This window comes from Mirounga leonina, unplaced genomic scaffold (assembly GCF_011800145.1).
Source record: "Mirounga leonina isolate KUSES-001 unplaced genomic scaffold, KU_Mleo_1.0 Mir_180, whole genome shotgun sequence".
In the NCBI taxonomy this organism is placed as follows: domain Eukaryota; kingdom Metazoa; phylum Chordata; class Mammalia; order Carnivora; family Phocidae; genus Mirounga; species Mirounga leonina.
In genome coordinates, this window is record NW_023270469.1 from 2,329,793 (window position 1) to 2,352,138 (window position 22,346).

At 51.5% G+C, this 22,346-nt stretch overlaps 1 long non-coding RNA gene across 1 annotated transcript; it reads left to right on the forward strand.

Annotated features, from left to right (window-relative positions):
- The first annotated feature begins 11,059 nt into the window (after positions 1-11,059).
- Positions 11,060-20,808, forward strand: LOC118023487. The gene is made up of 6 exons (XR_004682825.1): positions 11,060-11,192; positions 11,756-11,868; positions 12,131-12,311; positions 14,009-14,118; positions 19,275-19,441; positions 20,577-20,808. It is a non-coding gene; the product is annotated as an uncharacterized LOC118023487 (long non-coding RNA).
- The last annotated feature ends 1,538 nt before the right edge of the window (positions 20,809-22,346 follow it).

Genomic DNA, 22,346 nt, shown 5'->3' on the forward strand with positions numbered 1-22,346 from the left:
ATGAATGAATTTCTTCAGGGGGTCCTTGATGCTGACTTGCTTGGTCTCCCGTAGGCTTGCCTGTACAGTCCCTGTTTTCTCCTGTTGTCCTGACCCAGTGAGCAATAGTAGTCACAGCACCCATTTTGCTCTCAAATGTCCTCATTTGGGGAATAACTTATAAAGTCACCCCGACCAATTGGTATGAATCTTTTTTGAGGCTCATGATACACATTGCTAAATTGCCACACAGCTGTGTTATACCAGTTCACACCTAATCTGTAACCTATCCCTAAGAGATGAGAGCTTGATGAAAAAAGTCATGCTGAGAAGTTTGGGAAAGAGAGTTACCTTGTGAGAGTGGAATTAGTTTTGTGAAACTCAGAAACGTCTTAAGTCCATTTCCCCCCTAAATCTCATGTTTTTAGAATCCACACTGGTCACATGTGGTGCTTGTAATTTACTACTCATCAGCATTTTGGATGGGAGCAGTCATGATCCTGAAGCTATTTGGGTTTGAATCCCAGCTGTCACTTGCCAGTAGCTGTGAAACTTGGAATGAGTCCCATAACTGAGCCTCTGTTTCTTCCTCTGCAAAATGGAAATGGATATACCCTCACTTCAGAGAGTCGTAAGGATTAGACATCAGCATCCAGACCAGGAAAGCCGGTTTCACAGACTCTGTTAAATGGCAGTCTTTTGCCCTAACGAGCCGTCCACCCCGGTTATTTAGCAGCAACACCCGGTGCTTCCTGGTTTCCACACACACATCGGCTGTTCATTCTTATACAGTCCAGCTTGGTCCCCGAGCCTGGAGGAGGGGCTGCCATGCTGCTTTAACTTGTTGGAGGACCAGTTGGGTGCATGCATGGCAGTGGCGAAAGGCTCCTTGCTTCAGTGCATCCCACGTGCAGATTGTCACCCCGTCTGAACCCCAGGCTTTCAGAGGGTTAGTTATGTGAGTTATGGGTAGCCAGTGAGTCATGGCTAGGAGGGCTGCCTGTTAAGACATGGTTGCCTCAAGATTGTGGCATGGCACACCCTGTGACTGACTTATCCTCTGATCAACTAAATGTGACATTTAGGGAGTGTTGGTAACTCTGTTTCCTCACCCTAGCAGGGCAGTAGACCGGGGAAATAGTATAGTCATGATCAGCAGGAGAGGTGAGTTTTGAGATGGCCCCTTGGCCAGCCTTCAGATGCTGGGCAGGGCAGTTGCTGGCATGGAATACCTCCTGGGTCAAAGGGGATGGCTTGAAGAGCTCTACTGCAGCCAGAAACAGGAGTTTTAACAATTTAAGTGGGGTGAATTGAACCCTGGCATTGAATTTCTCTTGGATACCATGGCACCTAAACACTTAAAGGAAGAGGACTGAGTAAGCACCAGAGTGCATCCAGCAATGATGAAATGACCTCTGGAACATTCTAGCAAAACTCAGATTGGGGCCAGTCAGAAGCAACTCTGGACAGAATTGTCAGCTGCTTGGATTTTCCAGCTTCCACTCACCTGGAGTGGAGTGTAACCTGGCCAAGTTCCTCTCTGTTATAACACAGGAAAAAAAAAATTACCTTGGTGATTGGATAGGGTGGGTGTTTTCTACTCCAAAACGAACTGTGAAAACACAGTTTCATGGAGTCTTCCTATTTCTAAAACCAAACAGGGAGAGTGTGGGGAAAGTGTGTTCTCACCAACTCCTCCACTTCTCCCCCCAGGGGAGACAAGGTGATGTTGCTCCAGAGCAGCCCAATCTAGGGGAAAGGAAGTTTGAGCCTGAGTGGGAGCCAGAGTTATGGTGCCAGCAGTACCCTGCATGGTAAGTGTCTCTATTGCTGAAGAGTACACCGAAGAGCAAACCTATAGTAACATTCCTGAGGCCTGTGCTTCACAGGATATACGTATTTCCACATTCTTTCAACCCTTCTCCACTTTCCCCAAAACTCAACCTCCCCCCCTTCCTTCATTTGCAGGAGTTGGATTTGTCCCCTACTTCATAGAAGAACTCGAAGCTCCTTAACTTGTCCTCCCAAAGATGTTCTGGTAGTTTGTATTGTTGTGACACGGATGCTCATGTCCCACTCCCCAGACCCCAGATGGAACACACCTCCCTGTCCAGGGGCTTTGAACGTGGCCAAGGGACCTGCTTTGACTAAAGGAATGTGGGCAGAAATGATGGCACAAGTCCAAGAAGAGGCTTTGAGAGTCACTGGGAAATCTTGCTCCACCTTTTTGCTCCTGCCATCTGCACAAGAAGCACAGGCCAGGTATCTGTTGCTCCTTGGAATCAGGGACATGTGGAGCAGACTCAAAACTGAGCCTGACTGAGCTTCGCCAAGCCACAGGCTCACAAATGAGAAATAAATATCTACTGGTATAAGCCGCTGAGATTTTGGAGCTGTTATACTGAGTGTCCCAGAAAAGCCTGACTAATACAGAGACCATTTTACATATGCCACTACTCATTCCATTGCTGTTTGTTTCTGTTGCAATGAAGAATGATCTGTTCTCATATCTAACACCCATCCTTCCACCTGACTTTGCATCTCATCTTCTCAGAAACCTTAATGATCAAGGTTTCTTTCTCTTGTATCCTCTTAACTAGACCCCTGTCATCTTTTAAAGCATGATCAGCCCATTCTGGCTTTCATTAGGACATAGAAAGGTGAGAACTGAAGATAAAGAGAAAATCTTAAAGGTAGGCAGAGAAAGAGGACATACTATATACAGAAGACCAGGGATGAGAATAACAGCAGACTTGTCTGCAGAAACTATGCAAGCCAGAAGACAATGGAGTCACATCTTTAAAGTACTAAAAAGGGGGGAAGAAAAGATTAACCCAGAATTCCATTACCAGGGAAAAATGTCTTTAAAAGGTGAAAGACTTATACGATCTGAAGAGAAACCAGAGTATGAAAAATGTCTTTAAAAAATGAAGGACAAGTAAAGATTTTTTTCAGATAAGCAAAAAATTACAGAATTTATTACCAGCAGACTTGCACTGCAAGAAATGGTAGAAGAAATTCTTGAGGCAGAAGGTATATGAAACTGGTCAGAATCTTGGATCCACATAAAGAAATGGAAAGTGCTGGGCATGGCAAGACAAAGATAAATACAAAGTTTATTTTTTCCTACATCCAACTGCTCTAAAGATATCTGCTTTGTCTAAAGCAAAGATAGTCATGATGTACAGTGTGTTCATATCATATGTGAGAGTGAGAAGTATAACAAGAGCAAAAGCAATGTGAGGGTGCAATTGGAATTATAGTCTTTTAAGAACCTTAAACTACCTGTGAGTCCACATACATTATTTGAAGGTGGACTGTGGTCACATAAAGATCTATATTGTAAATTCCAGGTAACAACTATTTTTTTCAAGGTGTATAGGCATGACCAATTCTCACATTAAGAAAAAACAAACATCAACCCCACACCATCCTCCAACTACCATCTGATTCATCTTCTCTCCTTTCACCCTATGTCTCTCAGGAGTGTTGTCTACACCTGCTGTTTCCATCCGCTAAGCTTCTCTCGACTCCTCAGTGAATTGCAACCTGGCTTTCACGTCTACTGTCCCACTCAGGCAGCTTTGCCGAAGTCACCAGTGACCTCAACATCACTATATCCAAAAAGACAATTTTCACACCTGCCTTCAGACCACGGGCGGCCTTTTGCCATGTGGCCACCGCATCCTTTCTGAACACTGCCTCTCTTGGCTCTCGTGACATGCACTCCTCTGGTCTTACTCCTGCTCTCTGGAGGCATTTGCTTTGTTCACCTTGCATGCTCGTTTCTCCTCTATTTGACCATGAGGTGTTTGGATTCCTCAAAAGGCATTTCTAGGCCCGCTTTATTTCATGCTTAACACTTTCTCCCTAAGCAAACCCATTTGTACCCACATTTTTGTTGTTTCCTTTAGCCAGAAGACTACAACATTATACCCATCCTGGATCTCTCCTCTGAGCTTCAGTCCGTATTCTGAACTCCTGTGGGCATCTCAAAGGCAACTCACATCTCAACCTCTCCACAAAAGGGTCACCATTCCTTCCCTTAAGTGGATCTTCTCAGAGGATTATCTGTCTCAGAAGATGGCATTCCCACCATCACCACTGCCATCATTCACTGACTTTGAAAAATGTTTATTGAGCACTTACTTTGTGTAAGAGACTGGAGATATGACGAACAATGGACAAGGTTCCGGTTGTCAGGATGGGGTTCATGCTCCAGTGGAGGCGACAGACATTAAGCAAGCAAAGAAACAAATAGCACATAATTTCAGGAAAGGGGACATACCATAAACAAGGAGCCTGGGTGAGGAGAGACTCATGGGTGGGGTCAGGGGGTCAGCCCGAGGCATCAGGGAAGCCTTCTAGAGGTGACACTGAGCAGGTACTTGGATGACAGGATGGAGCATGCAAAGGGCCAGGAGGAGGAGGTGAGGGCAGAGCAATTGCAAAGTCAACCAGAAACCTAGGGATTATTCTTCACTCTCGGCTCTGAAAACTCTCGTCCCTCTGCCCCTCAGGTTCCAGCCCCAGGCCAGAGCACCGCATCTGCACCTTCGGCTGTGGCCCCAGCTGCCTCCTTGGCCTCCCTGCTTGCGTCCCTCTCTCCCTCCCGCGCAGCCTGCACACGGCCACCCAGGCATCTTTTCAAAAGGCAAATCGAATCACGGCGTTCCGCATCCTTCCTTCCCACTTTTCCGCTGTGCTGGCTTCAGAACAAAAGGCAAGATCTTGTTTTCCTCCCTTTGAACATGGGCTGGTCCTTGTGAGAGGCTCAGTGGAAAGAATGTGGCAGAAATGATGCTTCACGTCTTCAGATTGTAGACGAGATGAGGTGATGCCATTTTCACTGTTTCTGGGACACATGTCCCCAGAATCCGCCCGTGCGGGTGTGGAGAGGCACACGTGTGGTGTCCTGACCGGCAGCCCCAGGCCCCAGCCTCCCAGGCCCCACACCTGATACAGTGGAGGCGAGCGGCCCCAAATTGCAGATTCATGTGCAAAATGATTATCATCGATTTAAACCACTAATGTTGGGAGGGTTTGTTTCACAGTGAAATGGAAACAGAATAGCTACTCATCAGTTAAATATATCTATAACCTGGCCTTCTTCCACCAAATGCAAATCCGATCCCCTGGCTCTTCCAGCCACACACGCAGCTTACAGATTCTGACCCGCCCCTGCCCAGGCCGTCCTGCTACCGGCTCACCACGTGCAACCCCACAAGTGTCCTTCCCGGACTCGGATCTGACTTGCACGTGGTTACTCATGGTGTACTGTACCTGCTCAGTGAGCCAATAAACCTAACTCGGTTGCCTGCAGCCGTGTTTCTGGGGGCCTTGACACGGTAGTGCACAAAATGGTTAGTATAGGGGTGAGTGCTCTCTGCCCGAGTTCCTTTCCAGCCACATCTGCAGCCCTACTTCTTCTGACTTCCTCTGTTGGGATTTGGAGGCGGACGACAGGGCTGGATCAGAAGCGTCCTCCGAAGAGCGCTCTGGCCGCTTCAGTCCTCGTGGAATGAGATGTGGGGAGACCAGATAAACCTGGGCCCGGCTAATGGACTGCCTTTTCCAGGAGCCCTTTTGGGCTACTGGGACCCTCCACATGTAGCTGGGAAGGAAATTGGAGCCAGAGCTAATTCAAGGGGGCATCGTGTGCTTCCTTTGGACTCAGACGTGACAAAGATACGGGGCTGGTTCAGACGGATGAAAATAGAAACGATGGGCAGCCCCTTGGGCTAATGGTGGGGGAGCGGTGGGAGGTGGGGAGCGGCCCCTTGTCCGTTGCTATGGTTGTGAAAGTGGCTGCAGGTTGGGGAGGGAAAAACATCTAGCCATTGATTTGGAAATCTGAAGCCCACATAAAATGTGACCCTGCAATCTGACCCGGAGTGTTCTAACTCCCACAAATGGGAAGCACCAGGGGGTTCCGACACTGGAGAAGGGCATTTAGTACAGGATGTGCAGGGCCCAGCTGGAAACTGCTGGAGTCTCTGTCAGCACGGGCCACGGGGTGGATCGGGGCACATCCAAGGTCCTGGAGGTCGGCCCCTTTGGTAGGACTGGGGCGGCCCACAGGTGCCGCTGGTCAGGGAGTCAGTCGGCAGGGTGCTGAGGAGTTCTGAAAACAAGAAGCCCTCAGCCTGCAGGTGGGTTGGAATGGCCAGGGTAGAGCGTGCGCGGATTCTCGGCCAACAAGGGGAGTGGGGAGCAAACGAAAATATTCCAAGTTGGGGGAGAGGCAGAGAAATACCCCTATAAGAAGAAAGGAGAATAACCCAAGTTCAGGTAGGGAAAAGTTCTTTATTGTCGATCACAATTACTTGGTTGATAATCTGGGGGGGAAGTATTCACTGGGCAAGAAGAAAATTCGATTCTGTGCCGGTCCCACGCCTCTGTTCTGACAGCCAGGGCCTGGCGTCTCCTCTGGTCGGCTCGCACCTACCTGGGAGGGCCAGCCCTGTCCCGGGCCTTCTGTGACGGTGCAGGTGGATGGCCGTGGAGGGGCGCAGTCCTGGCTCCTCCGGCAGCTGGGGTCTTCCGTTGCGCTCTGCAGCTTGGACACGACCCCCTCTACGCCACATCATGGATTTCTGGACCTGGGGTTCTCCATCTGCGACTTTCCTTTCCATGCTGGAATGTTGTTTGTTGTGCTTTTTGTTTGTTTGGGGTGGTAGCTATTTTTAGTCTTGACCTGCGTGGAGAGGGACCGAAGGCGAGGAGGCCGGGCCTGCTGCACCGCCTGCCAGCGTCGCTGCTTTTCATCCTCACAACCCAAGACACGCAAGACAAAGCGAAACCACAGAGAACCCCAGGCCCACCCGGCTCTGGCTGCAGCCTGAGCTGGAGAGTGGCGTGGAGTTTGGATTTTATCCTTCCCTGTGTGCTGATCTGCAAAGCGAGGCTACTTTGTGTGCAAGCATACCAATTGCCTCGCCCTTGGTAATGGCGAAAGAGAAGGTGTGGAAAAACAGGGATGTTCCAACAGCGGGGCACGGTGGACGGGGTCCTGGCTGTGGTGGAGAGTTCATAGGTGCCACAGGGATGTTCCAATGGCAGGGCACGGTGGACGGGGTCCTAGCTGTGGTGGAGAGTTCATAGGCGCCACAGCCAGGGTAAGCCGGGGAGTCGCCCAGCAGGCCTCGCAGGCTCCCTGCAAACCTAGAAGCTCCTGTCCTGGGCGCGGCAGAGGAAGGGCTGCAGGGACAGAGGGGGCCCTTCCAGAGGGGCCAGGCTCGGGCCCCAGCAAGGCTTACGTGACTGTGGGACCTTTCGTCACCAAGAACTTGGGAGATGAGTGTGGGTCAGGAGCAAAAAACATCTATTCACCTCCGATTTATATTTCCTTGCCCTTTGCAATTTTGCCTCTTTCTTACGGAAGTAGTAAGAACACTGAACATTGGAGAAGGGAAAAGAGTTATCAGTAATCTTACCACCAAAACAGCATCACCCAGGCAAGCTTGGACGTTTTGGTGTATTTCTTTCTAGGCTCTGGGTCAGCATCTGGCTATTTTACACAGTTCTGCACATGTTTCCTTATACTCATTTTCCCACTGAAGAGACCGTGTGCTGTGCTGTCAGGATGAAAGCCCTTTGGGGTCCTGGGGCAGGGCCAGGCCGGGGAGGGCATCTCGAGAGCCCAGGGCGGGAGCTGTGCTTGTTGCTGAGGGCATGGCCTTGGCCGGGTGGCTCCTCTCTGCTCGGAGTCACACAAGCCCCGGAGCCCAGGTGTTAGTTATGATCCCGTTTGCGGACAGGAAGGCTGAAGCTCCTCCAGGCCAAGCAGCAGCACCCCAGCAAGCAGAAGAGCACAAGCGTTCTGACTCGAGGTCTGTGAGCTGACCCCGCTGCTCTGTGGTTCTGGGGCCGCTCTCTCCTCGAGGCTCCATGCGAGAGGGCGGCTCTGGGAGACGGCTCCCAAGGCCGTCTGTCCTCTGGGCTGGTGTGTCCCTGCACCTGGCGCTCACGCGGGAGAGCAGCCTCACGGGGTTCGGGGCCGTTGAGCTTACTTATCCCTCACCTCCGGGTCCAGTACCTCCCCTTGGCCTTCCTGTTCCCAGCCCAGTTCTGGTGAAGAAGCCTGCTGTCTCGGCTCTGGGGTTCCTTAGCAGGAGGCAGCCCCGAGGTGGCCGTTTACAGGAGGCAGGTAGAGACGGGCCGGCCTGTGTGCACTTCCTAGCAGTGCACTCGGCCTTCTGATCCGTGGAAGGGGCCGGGGCCCGGGGAAGCCCCCCTAAACATCGGCTCTGACAACGACTACTTGTTTATGGTCAGTACCAGCTGAAGTTTCCTTTTCAGTGCCAACCGTCAGTTAAGAAGTACCATAAAGATGTCTGTGGCTCAGTCTAGAAAATCACTCTGAGGAAGGGTGGGGAGGGAGGGACGGGGTGCCCGGACATGGCTTTGTCCTGCCTGTCTTGTCTGAAGAGTGAATATTCACGAGGCTCTTTTTGGGGGAGCATGTCTCTTCTGTTAGATGTCCTCTACACCTCTGCCCTCCTAGTCCCATGGAATAGGTATAATTTTAAGGGTGGGGGACGGGGCCAGATGTTTGGAAACGCTGCCCCTGTCCGAGCTAGCAGGGGCAGGAGATAGGCTCCGATTCACATTGCTGGGTCGTCTGAGCCCCCTTCTGTGGGGTGTCAGATACGGGATGTGTTCCCCATGCTGGAGTTCAGATGGCGTGGTGGGACCACGCAGACCCGAAACTGGCGGCCAGGACAGACTCGTGGTGTCCCCCTCTGTGCTTGGTATTTGAGATCCTGGGGCCACCCCCATAAAAAGCTCCTGCGCAGAACCTGAGTTTGTCCCGTCGCCACCTGGTGGCGTCCCCACGGCTGCTGCAGGAGGAGCCACCACCGCAGGGGCCAGCTGGTGGGGGTGGGGGGGTGCTGCGTCCACGTTCCCAGTGGCCAAGGCTGCACGTAGCAGCTCCCGCGAGCACACCAGGTGCACGGCCAGCCCCTCTCCGTTTTCCTCTGTCTCTCTCCCTCTCTGTGTCTGTCCGTCTCGCCCGGCAGCGGGCCCGTCTTTTCAGCAAGGGTTGGCAGGGAGGCCCTGTTGAGGCAGGAGGCCCCCCAGGCCAGCTGTCCCCTTGGAGTCTACGCCCCAAGGTGGTTTCCTCCTCCCTGATCTGTGCCAGGTTTGTGGACTTGCAGGGGGCACAGCCTGCGCTCTCGCCTCTGCGGGCAGGGGCAGAGTCCTTCTGGTAATCCCGGTCGACAGGCCGACATTTGGTTGTAAATTGGATCTAACCAACTGCAAATGGAAAGCAGGATTTTGGTTTATTTATAGTGATCCTGTCAGTACACTCAGCACAATGGATGTTAGTGTAAAAATAAAAGATAAATGGGACACCGTTGAAGTTAGCCTGGCTGTTCCCTGGTCTGCTGAAACCTGCCTGGGAAAACGTCCTGGAGACTGGACCCCGCCCAGAAGGGCCCCGAGCGGGCAGCCGAAATAGCTGTGCATTGGTGGGATTGTTTTGTTTTGTTCTGAACTTTTCTACTTTCTGAAAATCCTGTCCCAGGAAATACCAAACGGGAAGAGAGCAGGCGAAGGGAAATTCCTTCTGTCACTTCAACAAGGAGGTTCTTTTCTTAGTGGACTGCAGGTTTTAGAGTGGTTTTAGGTCTACAGAAAAATCCAGTGGCAAGCCCAGTCCCCATCTCCGTCCTGCCCCCACCTCAGTTTTCGGGGTCACGACATCGTGCATCCTCACAGCGCGCTTGGTACCACATGGACACATCATGGTCGGGTAAAGCCCATAGTTCCCATGAGGGTCACTGTGGTGGGGGACGTTCTGCACATCTTGTCGAATGTGCGACGTCACGTATGAACCATCACAGGATCACACAGGACGGTCTAACTGCCCCCAGAATCCCCTACGGGGAGGAAATGTGAAAGCAACTTTTAAGGGAACAGAGCTGTCCTCACTTTCAGAGCTTCGTAGATTCCCAAGGAACGGGAGAGCCACCAGGGGCTGGAACGTGGCTCCGGGAGGAGTGAGGGTAACATGGGTGTGCGTATGCATATGTAATGTTAGCGCGTACACATATTTTATATTAAAACAGAACGGCATGGCCATGGGGAGTGTGAGTTGCCCGCTGAGTAGGGCTACACCTCCCTTCTGGATTTAGGAGGGTATTTTGGGGTGATTCTGTGCACACGTTGCCCCACGAGGCCAGCCCTGAGCTGGTGTGCACCTAATCGGGGGTCTGGCAGGAGGCAGCTTTACCTCCGTGGCGTGTTCTTGCTGACAGGTCTGGGGCTGACATGTCCTCCCTCCCATGGGCCGGCACTGCCTGAGCCAGAACCACTAGCAGCCTTTGCCTCTGGGATCCAGAGATAAGAAAGCTCTCTTTCCTTCTGGAGGTTCAGGTGGAGTGAGTGGGGGGCCAGGTCAGGTGCCCCGGCCAGACAAGGCATATTCTCAGGTCTGCATGGCAGTGGCCGACTGACCTGGCCACTTGCTGCTTCGCACGTGTCGTCTGGGGGAGGTGGGGAGCCTCGCCTGGCGCTGGCCTCTTCCTAAGCTAGACCCTCCCAGCTCCCACTTCTAAAGTCGAGGCTCCCTGAAGGTATTTGTGAAGAACGGACACCTTGTCACGTCTGCATGTGCTGGACTTATTTGCTCTAATTCTCATGTTTCTGCTCCACGAGGTGGGCGCGCTCAGATTCCTGGGTGCTGATGACATTCCTGTCCCAGCCAGGGTCGGGGAGCGTCTGCTTTATTTTCAAGAAGCCCGCTTTGCCTCAAAGACCTCCCTTTGCAATTTTTCCTGCTAGCACGCCCTGGCTTTGGCGTCAGATAAGATGAAAAAGGACCAATTTATAATTCATTCCTAAGAACGTGAAGACAGGGCATCGCTGGGCGTCTCTAGACCGCTGTGGCTCGCTGGGGGCCAGTCCATTGAAATCCAGCATCAGGAACGCGGGGTCTTTGTGGGAATGGCTTTTTGTCCGCCAGAATCGTTCCAAATATATTAAAAGTAGGTTAACTTACTATGCTTCCTGCATTTATTCTTCCAGCTGAAATTTCCCTGACTTTTTTTTTTCTTTTCATTTTATTAGGTTAATAAAACTCGGTTTTCGAGCATTTCGCTGCCCCAGGAGGGCAGTGGGCCCCCTGTCCAATTCATCAACTGCCTAATGAGCAGCCCCGGAGGTCCCGGCCCGCCCATTCCAGAAGCTCTCTCTGCCTTGTAAAGGTGAGGCCCACGGGCTGCACTGTGTATTTTGTCTGTTGGTTTCCCAAATTCTCCTGCCAGCTTGACTGTCACTTTTTGGGATTTATATGAGGCAGCGGCACTGCGGGCAGCTCCCCTCTGCAGGGGAACCCCTCCTTTGCCTACTCTTCACACACACCACACACTCTGTGCCATAAAATAATGTTCTGCAATAAAATGAAGTAGAAATGTGTCGATGTTAGCGTTTTAGAACATTCCAGCACCAGGGCTGTGGGAAATACCTTCATTTGCATTAAGGAGGGAAGCTCGTGAGAGTAGGGGATAAAATTGTGTAAAAAAAAAGGCTTTAGTAAGAAGAAATAGTCTGGGACTTAAGTAAATGGGTGACAAATAGAAGGGGTGTGTTTGTGCCCCCGTGTGCAATCTCCACGCTGTTTTTACACATGCGGTCCTCCTGCCCCTGGTTTATTGTCTGTGTTTCAGAGAAAGACCAGTAGAAGAGGAAGTGGGTGCTGCTTGCATTCTGGCCCAGGGTCTGGACTCTGTCCCCTTCTAGAACGTTCTTCGTCTTTCTCCCCCTGCAGACTCTCATGCCTTCACCAGCTTGTCAGGACTCTGCCGGATCCGGACCTGGGGCCGCGTCAGTCCCGATGTGCTGGGAGAGCTGGAATCTGAGCACACGAGCTCGGGGACACAGGTCAGCTCGGCAGCCTGGGGGATGGAGACACAGCCGTGAGAGGCGCCAGGGTGGGGCGGCCCTGGGTTGTGGGGTCCTTGGGCCAGAGGCCCCAGAACGCACTCACAGCAGCCCAGCCTTGTCGGCGTCTGCAGTGTCCCAGCTCCTCTTCTCTGGTTCGAGCTTCCAGTAAACGCATGGCCTTTAACTGCACTCTCGAGGGCATGCTCGATGGCTAATAAATTACTCCGTATGCCCTGTAACTTTCTTCCCTTCTTCCCAGCCGCCCACCTTGAGCCCAGAGGAGAGGGAGCACAGAGGGGAGGTGATGCTTGTCATGCCTGCAGTACAAGGGAAAGTGGAAAAGCTGTCTTGGACCATCTTACCCCGACCTGGCCCTGATGCCCGCTCACAGACCTCATCCAAACAATTGGCTGGGATCTGGGGACTTCTTATAACACCTGGTACGTGGGCAGTGGTGAGGCAGTCTGTCCCTCTTCTGCGTGCTCTGTGCCCTTGTGGGGGAGCCATCTGGAAGGTCTCTGAGGTCAGGGGGAGCACCTACACAGAGACAGGCATCAGCCAGCGCCTCTGCTCTTCGACACGGGGGAGACACGATGGCGTGGCTCTCAGCAGTGACATCAGGAGTGTCCATGTGCGCCCCAGCTGTGTGCATCCCGGTTCCTATTGGCCGTGAGTTGGTGGCTCAAAGTCCACACACGGGCGGCCACAGCTGCTGTTCTGACGGGGCTTGGAGAGAGTGGGCCTGGCTCACGCCCACCCCTTGAAGCGCCTCACCCGGGACTGGCCCTTCTCAGTTTCCCGTTGCCTCTCCAGGCACCTAGAGCAGGGCTCCAGTGCAGGACTTCCTGGGGTGGGGGTGGGGGGCGGTTACTGGGCCCTCGCTGGGCACTCGCTCATCTCCTGAAATACACTTTGAAGGGCTTTTGTTTTGTTTTGTTTTCCCTGCTTGACACCCTTGAATGAAGCAGGCTGTTTGCCTTCCTGCAGAAGGACTGACTGTTACCCTGTGCCCAGCGTGCAGAAGTAGCATACATGGTTCTCAGCATGGGTTTCTTCTTGTCTTAACTGCCCCCCAAATGCGGCAGCTTTTGCCCCTTCTCTGTAATTAATCCGCACTGCAGTTCCCCGCCCCCCTCGGACCAGCCCACCTCGACTGCTCAGACTGAAAGGAGCATTCATGCTTGGGCCATCTGCTTGTTTAAACTCACCCCGGGTGAGTCCATGTTAAATGCAACAGAATGGAGAAAAATGTAATTCTCTGTCGGCTTTTGATCAAAGAGGGGACTTTAAAAAAAATTCAAGATGGATTTCCAAAGGACAATGTTGTACACATTGCTTGTGTTTCTGAGCTGTAGTGTTTAGTTGATTTGGGGGGAAAAAAATCTCTTCCCCCCCGCCTTTTTGATCCCAGGGAGAAAACACTCACACGAACACATCTCGGCACCACAAACATTGCGAGAGGGGCCCTTTCCTTTACCCTCCCCGGCTGGAGGGTGGGAGGGCACTGCCTTCTCATTTATCAACAACACAGGGGAATTTGGAATACGACTCACTGCAGCACGGCAACAAACCCTCTCCTCCTTCTGTGGGAACTCAAGGCGAAGTCACTGCTGCCTGGGGCCCACTCAGGACCCAGGATGCTCGCCCCGTGTCCAGAAACACACGTCCCGGCTCACCCCTCCATCCCCATCGCCAGCGACCATTAAGAGGACATTTCTTCCTCACTCCTTCAGCCTTGAGCAAATGCAAATAAAAAGCGCTTAAAATGGTTAACATTTCCTGTCACTGAAGGCAGTCGTGAGGGGTGGGGGTCGCTGAGTTTTAAGTGTATTTTCATAGGAAAACTCATTTCAGATCTGCGGCAGGAACTCGGACAACTTGAGCAGAGTCTTGGGGTCTGCAGCGAGCCCGAGCGCTGAGTCAGCCGGTGGTCCTCTCCCTTACGTGGGTGCAGGAGAACAAGTACCCAGATCCACACTTAGGCCCACCGGGGGCCCGGCTCCGTCTCACAGGGGAAAATAAAATAGGCCCTTTCCCGCCACCCTCCTGTTTACTCTTTTTCTTTTCCTTTATTGGAGGAAAAAAAACCCCAGATTTGGCAATTTATTTTGTTGTGTTTCCTCTATTGATTGTTTAGCTAGTGCTTTTGCCAACTTCCTGGATGTTCGTTTCTGGTTCTGCACGAAAGAGCCACATTTCCTTTTGGAACCGGGACCGGGAGAGAGACTGCAGCAGGCACTGGAAATCGTGAGTACTGCCCGGTCTTCCTCCAGCGACGCTCCGACCCTGTCTGTCCGTCCGTCCGTGCATCCTGCCTCCCGTGTCTTTCTCTGCCAGTTAACCTTCTGTGGGGCTCCTCCATGAACCCCTCGGTCCACCCGCAGCACCATGCTGACTTTTAGGAAAGGACCCTCTACCATGCGTGTACAGACATCGATGGGAAGGGGAGGGGGAGTGTGCTTACCATCGGCAGTGACTCCAGTTTTCATTTTAAGGCTCTGAGAGATGGAGAAAGTCAACAGAAGCAGGCTGGTTTATTTCAGGGTGAACAGTGAGTCCCTCCTGAATTTACCTAATAAAATGAATTTTTAAATTTTCATTTTCTCATTCCATTCCAGCAGAAAATGAGTTTGCCTTTATAATGTCCAGATCTTTCTAACTCGACTGAGTAAGAAATTAAGTTACAAAATGTAAATACTTCGGTTATACCCACAGGCGCGCACACACACACACACATATATATGTGAAATGAATATATGTATGAAATGAAGTAATTTTTGACTGTAATGCAATAGCAAGCCTGACTTTAGGCTCCTAGGACACTTAAAAAATTTTATGATGTGTAATAAAGAAAAATAAGGTTCAGTAAAAATGTTTCTCTTTAAAAATGGGTGCATTGTGATACTTCATAAATTTAATTGTATTTTTAATTTAACATAAGTGGTTTATTTTTGAAAATCTTCTGAACATCTTTGTCAAATGTTGGGAGGATAGTAAAAAACAAATGTTAACATTCTAGGCCACAATTGACTTCTTTCTGTGAAACTATTCTAATGAGTGTGGGCAATTGTACAGCAATGCAGTTCTCTCGTGAAAAGAATACCCTGCCTTTAATTACCAAGAGAAAGCAATTAATTCTCAAATTTCAAGGCAAATCCAGTGATCAGTTAGGAGCAGGGAGAAGGAGAAAAGCAAGCTGGTTATTTGCATAAGAAAATCCAGAAATCGACATCGTACAGATGTATGATCTGATCGTGATTGTATTTATAAGGAAAAGTTACATAAACTTCAAAATGATAGTTGTTTTGCTTAAGTGCCCAAGAAAAAGGGTTCAGAATAATACTTGGGTTATCCTAGTTTTGTGCTCTTGTGTTCATGAAGCCATGTCAGGTTAAAGAACCCCAAGGGTGGGTGTGAGTGTGTGTGAGTGTGAGTGTGTGTGTGTGTGTGTGTCCCCAGCCCGGGGAAGTGTGGGGAGGAAAAGGTGGGCGCTGACCTCTGGGAAAATAAACCTTCACCCCAGAAACTCATAACTAATCTAAAAGTCTTAGAAATAAAACATAGCAATGCCCTCACTTTCACCTCCTCCGTTCGGGGGTTGCAGGGTAGGGCGGTGGGCTAGAGCGTTTTTGGAATTGCCGCGCAGCAGAGCTGTGCCGAAAGTCTGCTTTTGCCACTTTCCTGTGCGTCTGCCTCGAGTCTCCGGTCCCCGTCCTCCGTGAAGCTGTGGCGCTCTGCGACTCAAACATCTTTTGCAAGCTTCCGATTTGGATTGCTGGAACAGAAAGCTTGGCCTTCTTATGCAGGTTCCCCTGCTGCCCAGTAGATGGCGATGTTACTTCTGGAGTGGTCCCTGGGGTGGGGGTGGGGCAGAGGCTGAGATTCTGCCCGAAATCCGAAATCCGGCCAGGTCCCCCGTCAGGTCCCCCTTCACCTCTCCCCGAGCGGGTCCAGTCAGCGATAAACGTAACAAGTAAAAAGTTTTTGAGCCTCGCGTGAAACGTGCCAAGCTGTGAAAGAGTATATGAAGAATTTAAGCCAATGCTTATTAGCAAAAGCGTCGCCCTCCTGAAACGGTCCGAGACTTTGCCCAGCCAGCCTTCAAAGAAATCGTTCCTGGAAACATTCAAGATAGAGACGGAAGAGGCTTAGCAGCTATTTCAAGATCTGATCTATTGCCTGTTTATGTTTAAGGGGGAAAAAGTGATACCCTTTCGATAATCATGAAGAGTGTGCCTGCGAGGAAGTTTGCGTCCAAACGGACGAGTAAAACCAGGCAAGTACAGTGACTGATACACCCGAGTCTCACCTTCTCAAAAAAGGCTTTTCCGTTTGATGTGAGGAATACATGTGGGAATATCCCCCTGGACCCTGTGTTTTATTCTGTCAGCACTTGCTGGAATGGTGCTTGCAGAGTCTTAGAGCTTCTCAACCTTCCTCTTCCACGAGTGATCTCAGGGTGGTGGCCACTGAGAGTAAAGTCCCCACTTTATTTCAAGGACAGACAGACATTTTTCTGTCCCCATCTCTCGCTAAAGAGAATCCTCAAATCTGAGGAGCACATATTTCAACCTATGTAATGTTAAAATTAAAATGAGGACAAATTTGGATGATTTCAGTGTTTTGGTTCTTCGTGGGACAGACACCACGATTCCTTAATTTGTTTTAGGTAATAATTTGCCACATTGTTTAATTTGAAAAGAAATAGTGTGCACATTGACGCTACTTGAAACAAACTGGAGCTCAACACCAACAGGAAGCTTTATCTTTTGTTCCTAAAAATGACGTTATCATTTGTGTTTGAAAAATAAAAAGATGGTAAAGGAATTCATTTGACTCCAAATGTGAAACACTGTTTAAGGACATAGAAATAGGTCCATGTAGCATAGTATAACACCTTTATCGTGTCTGGTAGTGATTAATCATGTACTGATCTTTAAAAATTTAATCAAACGACGTGCTGGCTTTTTTACTTGTATGTATTTACAAACTGTGCAAGTTACTCACCGCTCGCAAGTCTCCGTATTAATACGATGATCGTGCAAGAAACCCAGCTGTTTAGATAAATTCTGTTCTGCTTTAAAGATTTTGCCCTTTGGAGAGAAAGTCACTTAAGTATTGAGTGGCAGTGACCAGCAAACAATAGTTAAAATGAAAATAAATCTTCCTGAAACTTAGTTCTAATTTTCTTGAGCAAGATACTAACCCATAAAAAATAACCATCGTTTATTGAGCCACATTTGTATCAAGTGAAACTTTGTAAATTGATACAGAGAAAATATGGACTTGTATATCCCAAATACTTTGGTCTGCTAACAGAATAGAGAGAGCTATTTGATATGTGCACATTGAAGAAAAGAAAATTAGTGATTCTGGAGAGAGATCCCTTCAGATTTGTGCAGACCCAGGGAGGTGATCATATTAGAATTAACACGAAAAAATTTGTGTCATTTGGCACTTTGGCTTAAGGGATAATTTAATGACATCAGCTACGAATGTTGACTTACATTTCTGCTCTGGCCAACCTTCTTACGATCTTGTTTATTTCCAGAAATCACATTTGTGACCAGCTCTACTAGGCTGTTCAACAGCGAACATTTTCTCATTTAGCTGAAAATATTTCAGGTTTCAACCCAGCAAGGAAAAGCACTTTCAGACTTCATGTATATGAATAAACTTGTTTGGGACTATATATATATATATTTAGAAAATTAATTCAACCAGACTATTTGACCAATTTCAGCCTAAAATATTTTTATTTCCATTTGCCAACCAGGCTGATAGGACCTCAGTTGATACAAAGATTATTGCTGCTTCTTTTCTGGGCTGTTGTTGTTTTACTTTTTACTTTTTAAATACTTTTTTTATACTTGATTCTTTACTGTTTTATTTTGGTGGAAGGCTAGAAAGTGGACTGGGTACCATCTTTCATGTGGGCTTCCAGAAATGCCGGGGCCTGTTTGCCAGCAATCGCGTCAGGTGGGTAGGAGAGATGGTGCACTGTTGCAGGGCCTGAGTCCCGAATTTGTAAACTTTCCACTTTTTGTTTTTTGAGAAAGTCACGTTTGATCTCTGCCAGCAGAGGTGGGAGGCATACTTTCCTCCTAACAGCTGAATGCAATCAGAGCTCTTATTTTGTGTTGTGTTTTAGTTAAAAGGTAAAAGAAAAGAGAAAAATACATCCAAACAAACCAGAAGACCCACTTAGCATCCAGTCTTCAGCTGTCGGTGGAGAGAGCCGTCATTCGGGGAATACAGCCCACGGGACATGATGCGTTTACCTCCTCCTCGTCCCCCCCGGGGACTGCTCTCAGAAGGAGAGGGGGAATCATGGGAATTCCATCCGGGGCTCAGCTAACATGTTTAAGCTGCATGTCAGGAGCAAGAAGGCTGAGGTTTCTTTGTGCAGACACGTGCCAGAAACTCAGATCCCTGCCTGTGTCTCAGAAATGCTCTTGCCCAGCGTCTCTGCTTGGTTTGGACCAACGAGCCTTGGAGGCCGCCTTTCCCAGTGGCCTTGCGGTTGCTGCCTCTGAACAGGAGGTGTCCAGCAGGAGCTGCACCAGGGCCCCGACATTCCATGCTGACCCTCGCCTGGAGAGGGTCTGGGCACGCAGGTGTCCCTGCAGGCTGCGGCCGGGCTTGCTGGTGATGGGGATGGAGTACATTCACAACGGGAGCTGTCGCTCGTCCACAGAGCAGGAGCCCCCCGGAGCGCCCAGCCCCACGGCATGAGCAGATGCGGCCACAGACCCCGCCTGGACAGGGGCTCAGACAACAATGCCATGCTGCTCTCCCTGATGACCCCAGCGCCCCACCTTCTTGGAGTCCTAACACTGGACGCTCGGTCATTTAGCAAATTCCTGTTTTTTGGTTTGCGAGTTGACTGTCTCCCCTGCCTAGAATCTGAGCATTGGGATTGTTGCACATTTACAACAAGCGTGGGTGTTAATCAGATTTGGCCGCATGCCAGGTATTGCCCGGGGTGACTGCAGGCTGCCTCCCAGCAGGTGGACAGCGTAGGGAATGCTGTTGTCCCCACTTGACAGTTGAGGAAACCGAGTCCCAGGGAGGTTGAGTGGAACTCTGTAGGTGGCACAGCTGCTGTGGAGGGGTGGGGGGAACTGTGGCCCCGAATCCAGGCCAGTGGATCACAGACCCCACGTCCTTAACCAGGGTCTCGGGGTGCTCTGTTAAACCAGTTATTTGTTGAGTGAATACATGAGCAGGAGGATTTGAGAGGCAGGGAGGTGGGATGCCTGGAGCAGAAGTTTTCGAGCAGGAGACTGGGGCTCACATGGGGCTCTGCCCTCACCCACTGCTGACCCTTGGTGAATTCCTTAAACTTTCTGAGCCTCAGTTTCCTCCTACGTAAAATGGAGCTAGCAATCTTCCTTTTTCAGGTTGTGAGGATTTGAGATTGTGAATGCAAAATCTGGGCCCATAGAATGTGCTGGATAAAGGAAAACATCACAACTGTCTCTGGACCAGTCCCTGGAGCCCTGAAAAAAAATGGGCAGAGGGGCTGCCTGGCATCACATCTTGGCCACCTACCAGCTGGGCATCCTGGGTAAGTCTCTTGAACTTGTTGGATCTTGGTTTTCTCTGCTGTTCCTGCCTCGGAGGCTCATAGAAGGAGGGAGAGCTGGGCTCAGGGCCTTCATGAAGGCGTTTGCACATCCTTGCGGCGCTCCCCTGCTGGTGCCTTGCCACGGGAAGTGTGGCCCATAGACCAACAGTATCGGCAGCCCCTGGGGGTTGGTTAGAAATGCAGAGTCTCAGGCTCCACCTAGACCTCCCAGATCAGACCCGGGGTTTGTGTGCACATCCTGGCCACTGGGGGGGTGCTGCCCCAGAGCACACGGGAGACGGGGGCTACCTGTTCCAGGGAGGGGCAGATGCTGGCTCTCTGGGAGTCCTCTGCCCTCTGCCCTTCCCTCGTCCCTTCCTTGCCCGCCCTGTGCTTCAGGGGCTGAGAGGCTGCCCCGAACAGGCTCCTCCATCCCTGCTTTTAGCTGATCTGACCGTGGGGCACTGGGGGAGGCGGCAGGGTGGAGGAGGGAGGAGCCGCAGTGGATTCGGCAGTGCTGCTGCTTGCAGGGACAGGCCCTCGCCCCCCCCTGCCCCCAGCTCCTCCCATCCTCCAGCCTGGGGTGCAAGCAGCTTCCTGCACCGCTCACCCCTGGCTCCACTCATAGGCTTCTGAGCTTTTCCAGCTCCGCAGCAACGTTCCAGTATTGAATTGGCTCTGTTTTAAGTACTCAGCAAAGTTTTTGTTTTTCTTGGTTGGATCTAGTGACCCACCCAGGTGTCAGTCCCAAGGGGTAGGGGTCCTGAAGTCAGAAGGTTTGGGCAAGGATTGTATATCTCCCACTGACGCGTGCCGTAGCCCCAGACAGGTCACCCTTCCTACACCCCGGGGAGGAACCGGCTCCATGAGGCCCCTCCTCTCCTGCTGCAGCACCCCCTGGGCCCTCGCCCCGGCCTTCCTCCCCTGCAGCAGGTGGAAGGCATACATGCTCGGAGGTCTGCACCCCTGCCTGGGTCCAAGCCCTTTGCTGAGGACTTGTAGCTTCTTCTCCTGGAAGGCGGGTGGATGTCCTTGTCCCCAGGTCTGGGTTTTGCCATCTGACTTGCTTTGGCCAGTGGGATGTTAGCAAACGTCACGCAGGCGGAAGCTTAGAGAGACATTTACCTGTTTCCAGCCATGCCCCGGGACCTCTGCTGCCAGCATGAGTGCCTGAGGAAGGACAAGGGACACGCAGAGCCTGGCGTGGACCTCTAGACACGTAAGTCAGCCTGGCCGATGTCAGCAGGGCCACCGCTGGCCGCCCCAGAGGTCACATGAGCTTGCCTGTGGTGGAAGCTGACGTGACGTAGTCACCAGGGCAACGAGCCGCTCTCGTGGTCTAATGTGGCCCTTGAGAACAGGGCTGTGCGGCCAGGCAGAAGGAGCCTGGGGTTCTAGCTCAGCCATTTCCAAATGGCTGTCCTGGGGAAAGTCCGTTCGTTTCTCTGGGCCTTGGTTTTGTCTCCTGTGGAGTGGGGATAACAATAGGACCCATCTAATGTGGGGATTGAGGTGATACACGTCAGGCGAATGGAACAGAGTTAGCAGCCAATAACTGTTGCCATTCTTGTGAGCGGGATTAATGACGGTGTTGTGTTCCAAACACCAACAGCCACGGTCCAGCCTCTGCTATCCTCTCTCTGCGCCCTGACACATGCCCTCGAGGGGTCAGCCACGCTTACAGCTTGCCGCTCCTCAAGGGCTCCATGCTGTCTTGTGCCCCAGGGCCTTTGCATATGCTGTTCCTGCCCCTGCAGTGCCGTTTCCCTCTCCAACTAGCAAGTCCCCTCCTTTCTTCAAGACCCCACTTAAGTGCAGTGAAGAGCTCAGGGTAACTATGTGAATATTTCCCTTCTTCCTCCCACACTTTTTGGGCTGTTATATGCGAGAGCATATTCTCCCTTCAGCTCTGGGGTCACCTTGGGTTAGCCCCCTCTCCCATGTGGCAGATGGACCACATGATGAGACTGTCACCGCTGCAGTCTCCCCGAGGTACAAGAAGTCAGGACGTGACATCGTGTTGGAAAACAAGGTCCATGTGGCAAGACAAAGCTCTGCCAAGCCAGCTCTCCAAACCCAAGCCCACTGTGTTGCTACCGCGCTCCCTCACGTGTTCCGCGGGCAGGAGCTCAGGGCTCCACGGTAGTGTGTGGGGCACGTGGGCGCTGGGAACACAAGCGAGGTCATTTCTGCCGTGTCCCGCCATCCATCGGGAGGGCACACGTGCGCACGCGGGCAACCACAGGCTTTGGGGGGGGCATGTCTGACGGGGCGGCGGGCGTCTGAACGGAGATGGGAGGTCAGCCTGCTGTGGGGGCAGAGGAATCCGGGCCTGGGTGACGGAGCCGGTGAGGGGCGCAGGGCCTCCTCGTGGGCCCCTGCGGGCGGTGGGCCGTGAGGGCAGGCGCGGTCTGAGGCCCAGGCCTGGCTCAGAGCACGGAAGTCAGGGCGGGTGACTGCTTTAGCTTCCGCACCACCGTCCCACAACCAGCGGGCAGGTCTGGCTACCCCGGTTTCACAGACGCAGGCCCCCCAGCCCTCCTGAGAGGGGATCTCCTCAGCCACAACCCGGGAGGAAACAGCAAGTCCAGGTGTCACATGTACGTCCTGGAAACTGGTTTCACCAAGGACATAAATAAATAGTAAAATAAAACAGACAAATAAATACAACATTTATTTTAGTGAGTAGAGGCAGCCCGCCTTTCTGTGCCCCAAGGAAGACCAAGAACTTGGTGAGCTGGATGGCATCGCCATCGATCCTGCCATGGGCGCGGGGTAAAGGCCCTGGCCTGGGCGGGAGAGGTTTCCATGGAGACTGCCTGTCTACGGCCAGTGTCCCCTCCTGGAAGGTGGGGTCGGGGGCGGCTCCTCCCATTCAGATGGCGCACAGGTAGGGACCGCGGTG